The following is a 6125-nucleotide window of genomic DNA, read 5'->3' as shown; positions in this document are numbered from 1 at the left end:
GGGGTGACAATACTTCCTATTTCATAGGATGTTGAGGCGATTGAATTAACGTTCGTGGAGAACCTAGAATAGTATCTGGAACAAAATAAGTGCTCTCTACGTAGTCTACAGGTAAGTCTAATATGGAGGTACTCTTCATGACAGTGATGATGGCGTATGAATAGTATGGTTATTTGTGACTTGCTTTTTCTCTGATCTGTTTGTGTCCACATCTTTCCGCATCCATGTCTCCACTTTTCTTCTTCTTTGGGGTCACAAAGCCTTCTGCTTCCTGGGGCCAGGCAGGTAATGAGGGAAGTCAACTAGCTGTGGGCCAAGGAAAACCACAGGATGCCCCCAGGGCTGTGGCCACTCAGAGCCTGCTGAGGATGGATCACGGCCATGTGAGAATGCAGATGCATTGCTGACTGATGTCATGGCCTTTTCAAGGGAAGCTTAAGATCTCCTGATCTTTCAATGCTGGTGGCCAGTTTTTAAAAATGAGCCAAAGAATATGGGCAGCCTCTACAAGCTGAAAAGGCAAGGAAATGGACTCTTCCCAAGAGCCTCCAGAAGGAATCAGCCCAGTGAGACTGACTTTGGACTTTGACCTCCAGAACTGTAGTAGAATAAATCTGTGTTGTTTTAAACCAATAAATTTGTGGTAATTTCTTACAGCAGCAGTAGGAAATGAATGCAGATTTATATACTGATAATAAGCTTTTCACTGACAATCAGAGCATATATACTGATGATCAGGATACATATTCAGGTTCTATATCATATATATGTAATAAATATATAAGGGTATATATAATCAGAGTATGTATACTGATAATAAGGATGAAGTAATGGAGCTGAAACCGCACAACCCATATTGGAACTTGAACCCACTACCTTTTAATTAAAATCACACACCTGGTCTCAGGACCTAGAGAAGTTCAGGATCTTTATGTCTCAGTACAGAAAGGACTTAGTGAGAGACAAAGTGTTAGGTAAGTAGTAAATTTATTTAGAGAGATACACATTCCATAGACAGAATGTGGTCCTTTTCAAAAAGCAAGAGCGGCCCTGGGAGAAACACACTCCACAGACAGAGTGTGGGCCATCTCAGAAGGCAAGAGGCCCCAAAATATGGGGTGGTTGGTTTTTATGGGCTGGGTAATTTCATGACCTATAGAGTGGGAGGAGTATTCCAACTATTTTGGAGAAGGGGCAGAGATTTCCAGGAATTGGGCCATCGCCCACTTTTTGGCCTGTTATGGTCCGCCTCAGACCTGTCATGGCACCTGTGGGTGTGTCATTTAGCATTTGCTAATGTATTACAAGGAGCATAATATAATGAGGCTCAAGGTCCACTGGAAGTTGAATCTTCTGCCATCTTGGATCTAGTTGGTTCTAACCAAGGGCTGTGTCATTCTTTTAAAGGTTGTGCCCTGCCACTGTAGATGGGAGGATGGGGAGGTGGGGACTGAGGGTGGGGGCTAGGAGGAGTCAGGGAAGGCTCATCTGAGGAGGGACTATTTAAGAAAAAGCCTGAGTAAGGACTGAGACAGGTAGCTATCTGGGCATAGAGCATTCTGGGTAGAAGCAGCAGCAAGTGCAAAGGTCCTGAGGTGGGAACATGCATCACATATCTAAGAAACATCAAGAAGGCAGGTGTGACTGGAGTAATCACTGGGGAGAGGGTGGGAGGTGAGGTCAAAGCAGGAACAAAGGGAGGCAGCTTGTGCGTGAGCCTTTGGGTCATGGTGAGGATTCTAATTTCTACTCTGAAGGTGATCAGAAGTCTTTCGGATCAGGTTTACATGTTAAATAGGTCTCTCCTACAGCTGAAGGCTATTTGCAGAACAGCCCAGACAAAAGATATGCTATTGCTAGAGCTCTTTTTCAAGATCAGCGACACTCCTGTGTGCCAAGAGAAGCAGGGGGAAGAAAAGTACCCTCCGTGGTCCCTGGCCACACCAGTTTACAAAGTGCTTCTGGCAGTTTCCACTTAAGACCACTTAATATCACGTAAGCTTTTTTGTTTTGCTAATCTTTGATCCCTATTTCCTCCACGTTAGCACTGCCCAATCAAAATACAGCAGGAGCTGCGTACGTATTGTAAATGTTTCTGGTAGCTACTGTTGGCCTGAAACAAATCGACTGCCAGATATTTTTCCAACCGAGATATGTTTACTCGGGATCAGCCGTCATGGAGAGCCATCTGCAAGTCCCCCCACGGCAAGGGAAGGAGAACGCTTTTATAGAGGGGCAAAGGAAGTTAGGGGCTAGAGTAAACAAAGGGTCCCTGGCTTTTCATTGGCTGAGTCCTTGCCAGGAAAGAAGAGCAGTCTTTCTTCTTCCTGTTGGGCTCTACTATCATCACAGGGGGTGAGAGCGCCCCCTCTCGTCTCCCGACGCTATTTAATTGGGATTTCTGTTTATTAATTTTTTACACCACATTAAAAAAAGGAAAAAGAAACAAGTAAAATTTTAATTTTAGTAATATATTTTATTTTAACCCAATATATTCAAATTAGGATCATTCTGACATGTAATCAATACAAAATTATCAATAAGACAGTTTACTGTTTTGGGGACTTCCCTGGTGGTCCAGTGGGTAAGACTCCACGCTCCCAATGCAGGGGACCCAGGTTTGACCCCTGGTCAGGGAACTAGATCCCGCTTGCATGCCACAACTAAGAAGCCCGCATGCCGCAACTAAAGATCCTGCATGCAGCAACTAAGACCCGGCGCAGCCAAAATAAATAAATAAATAAATAATTTTTTTTAAAAAGATAGTTTACTTTTTTTAATACGAAGCCTTAATAAACTGGTGACTATTTCACACCTACAGCAGCCTCTCCATTAGAATGCTAAATTTTCATCAGGAGTTCTTGACCTTTATTTTAGAGCCTATAAAACTCAGAGTTGAAAAGGTAGATTCAGGTACCCAGATGGTTCCAAGGAACTTAAAACTTTCCCAATAACTGAATCAAGAGTCGGTATTTACATTTAACTTAGATGAAATTAAATAGTAAAAGCCAGTTCTTCAACCACACTGGCCATGTTTTAAGCGCTCAATAGCCACCTATGGTGGCTGCTGTTTGGACGGTGAAGATCTAAGTGGATTTTAATCTGCGCCAAGTCCACTGGTCCTCCCCTCACCCCACCCCACCCCCCTCCAGCCTGGCAGGAAATGTCTGCCACTTAGAGGGTCCCATCTTCTTCTGCAGGGTGATGACATAACTCAGCTTAGTGCTAAAAAAAAAAAAAAAAAAGAGGGAATGTCCAGGGCTTTGGTCCATGGGCCCTACGACCTTAACTTCTGCTCCTTTGATATTTGCTGAGGCTCCCCGCAGCCCCAGACCCTGTTATGTGGCTAGGAGATGCCCCCAGAGTGGTCTCCACAGCCCACAGCCATTTTCCCAGCTCGCAAGTGGTCAGGCTGTTTTCCCTGTAGTTCTCCAGGCTGGAGGAAGCTCCAACTCTCTCTCTCCAGTAAAAACCCCTCCCCAAGTCCTTCTCTCCATTGTCCCTCCTTCTGGGCGGACGCCCTGGTGCTGGCCTCTCTATCTCCTGGGAGAGGGGCAGGAAGGGGACATGCCTTCAGTAGGCAGTTTTCCTACTGAATCCCCGTTGTCCTTAATAAGGAAAGAAAACGCTTCTCTTCGGGTAATAGAATCTATCCCTGAGTAGCTTCAGTTATTGAGTGATCTAGGGGCAGCCACTCCCCACAGCCTCAGGTTTGTTCAAACCCAGCCTGAAGGCATTTCCTGAGTTTACCAGGTAGAACTCAGGGGTCAGTTCCCTAAGGGCTGGGTCAGACACCCCTGGAAACATGGTCAGGGCCACCTTGGGCCTTAGGGCAGATGACATTCCTAAGCGGGCGGCCACCCTCCACCGTGTCCAGGAGATGTAAGACTCTCTTTTGGGCTCAGTCAGTCCGTGCGAGGGAGGAAAGGCTTGCTCTTCCAGTTATGTGGTAAGAGTAGGTGCTGGGGGCCGAAGACGGCTTCACCTCATCCCCTCCCCAGCAACGCTCTGTGTCTTCTCTGGCCAAGGCTGCACCTCACCTCACCTACAGACAGGAATGAGGGCAGATGGCTCAGGTGAGGGGCAGTGGACCCAGATGCATCTTGGACCTTCATGACTTGTAACCCTGTGGAGACGGTTCACCTGTCCTTCAGTTTCTGCTTCTGTTTCCTAATATGCATGAAGGAGGCTGCATAGCAAAGACCTCAAGATGTGGGCTCTGGAACCAGATGCCTGGATTCACTGCCGCTTTGCTGTGTGACTTTGGGTAAGTTGATTGACCTCTCTGTGCCTCCCTTTACATTTTCATAAAATTAGGCATAATAGGTACCTCATGGGGTTATTATGAAGAGTAAAACTAATCAACATGTATAAAGCTGTTAAGAAGGAACCTAGAAAAAACGTGGGTGATATATCACCGTTAGATCTTTTGTCTTTTTATTTTTTAATCATTATTATCCCTAGTTCCTGAGATGTGTGTCTGTCTTTCAGCGTCTACCTTTCACTGTGTTTCCAACTCTCTCCTGCTCTATATCTGTCTGTGTCTGCCTATTTGTCCATCTCTCTCTTCCAGCCTCAGTCTTTCTGTGACCTTGGGGAAACTACCTAACCTATCTGTGCCTCAGTTTCCTCATCTGTATAAAGTTAATAACAGCATGAACTGCATATGGTGTTGTGATGAATAAAGTTATTACATATTAACCACTTAAAATAGGGCCATAGTCAGCTCTCACCCTAATTTCAATTAATTCAACGTTAATGAATGAATTAATTAAGTTCCCTATTCCTGTCCCAGTGCAAAGAGCTATTATTAACTGTAAGCTATTATTATTGTTTGTTATTGTTATTTTCTCTTTCCATCAGTCTTTGTGCCCTGCTCTTTCCTCTTTCTGTCTGTCCATCCCTGCATGTCTTTCTCAGTAACTGTCTTTCTCCCTCTTTACCCATCTATTCAGCATATATTGTACATACTGAATGTCTGCCTACTCCATGAGAAGCATTGAGTTTTCCATGGTGAACAGAACAGACAAAGGCCCTGTCCCCAGGGAGCTTCCAGGCTAATGAGAGAGGCAGATGTTAGCAAAATAAACACACAAACAGTAACACGTGTGTAAATTGTACCAAGGGCTCTGAAGAAGCCCTGTAGGACGCTTTGAGAAGAAAACAAACAAAACCCAGGAGAGTAGGGGCCTCGGATTAGATTGGGGATGGGGTCAGGCAAGGCCTCTGGGAAGAAGTGATGTTTGAGATAAGATAAAATGAGGAGGAGGGGCGTCTTCAAGATGGCGGAGGAGTAAGACGTGGAGATCACCTTCCTCCCCACAGATACATCAAAACTACATCTACATGTGGAACAACTCCTACAGAACACCTACTGAACGCAGGCAGAAGACCTCAGACCTCCCAAAAGGGTCTTGGTGCTCCAGCCGGGTGTCAGGCCTGAGCCTCTGTCAGGCCACCTCTCTGAGGTGGGACAGCCGAGTTCAGGACGTTGGTCCACCAGAGACCTCCCGGCTCCACGTAATATCAAACAGCGAGAGCTCTCCCAGAGATCTCCATCTCAACGCTAAGACCCAGCTCCGCTCAACGACCAGCGAGCTACAGTGCTGGACACCCCAAGCCAAACAACTAGCAAGACAGGAACACAGCCCCATCCATTAGCAGAGAGGCTACCTAAAATCATAAGAAGTTCACAGACACCCCAAAAGACACCACCGGATGTGGTCCTGCCCACCGGAAAGACAAGATCCAGCCTCATCCACCAGAACATAGGCACCAGTCCCCTCCACCAGGAGGCCTACACAACCCACTGAACCAACGTTAGCCACTGGGGACAGACACCAAAAACAACGGGAACTAAGAACCTGCAGCCTGCGAGACGGAGACCCCAAACACAGTAAGATAAGCAAAATGAGAACACAGAGAAATATACAGCAGATGAAGGAGCAAGGTAAAAACCCACCAGACCTAACAAATGAAGAGGAAATAAGCAGTCTACCTGAAAAAGAATTCAGAGTAATGATAGTAAAGATGATCCAAAATCTTGGAAATAGAATGGAGAAAATACAAGAAACGTTTAACAAGGACCTAGAAGAACTAAAGAGCAAACAAACAATGATGAACAA

Source organism: Physeter macrocephalus, chromosome 17 (assembly GCF_002837175.3).
Source record: "Physeter macrocephalus isolate SW-GA chromosome 17, ASM283717v5, whole genome shotgun sequence".
NCBI lineage: Eukaryota > Metazoa > Chordata > Mammalia > Artiodactyla > Physeteridae > Physeter > Physeter macrocephalus.
The sequence above is the reverse complement of the archived record's forward strand: the minus strand, read 5'-3'. Positions refer to the sequence as shown.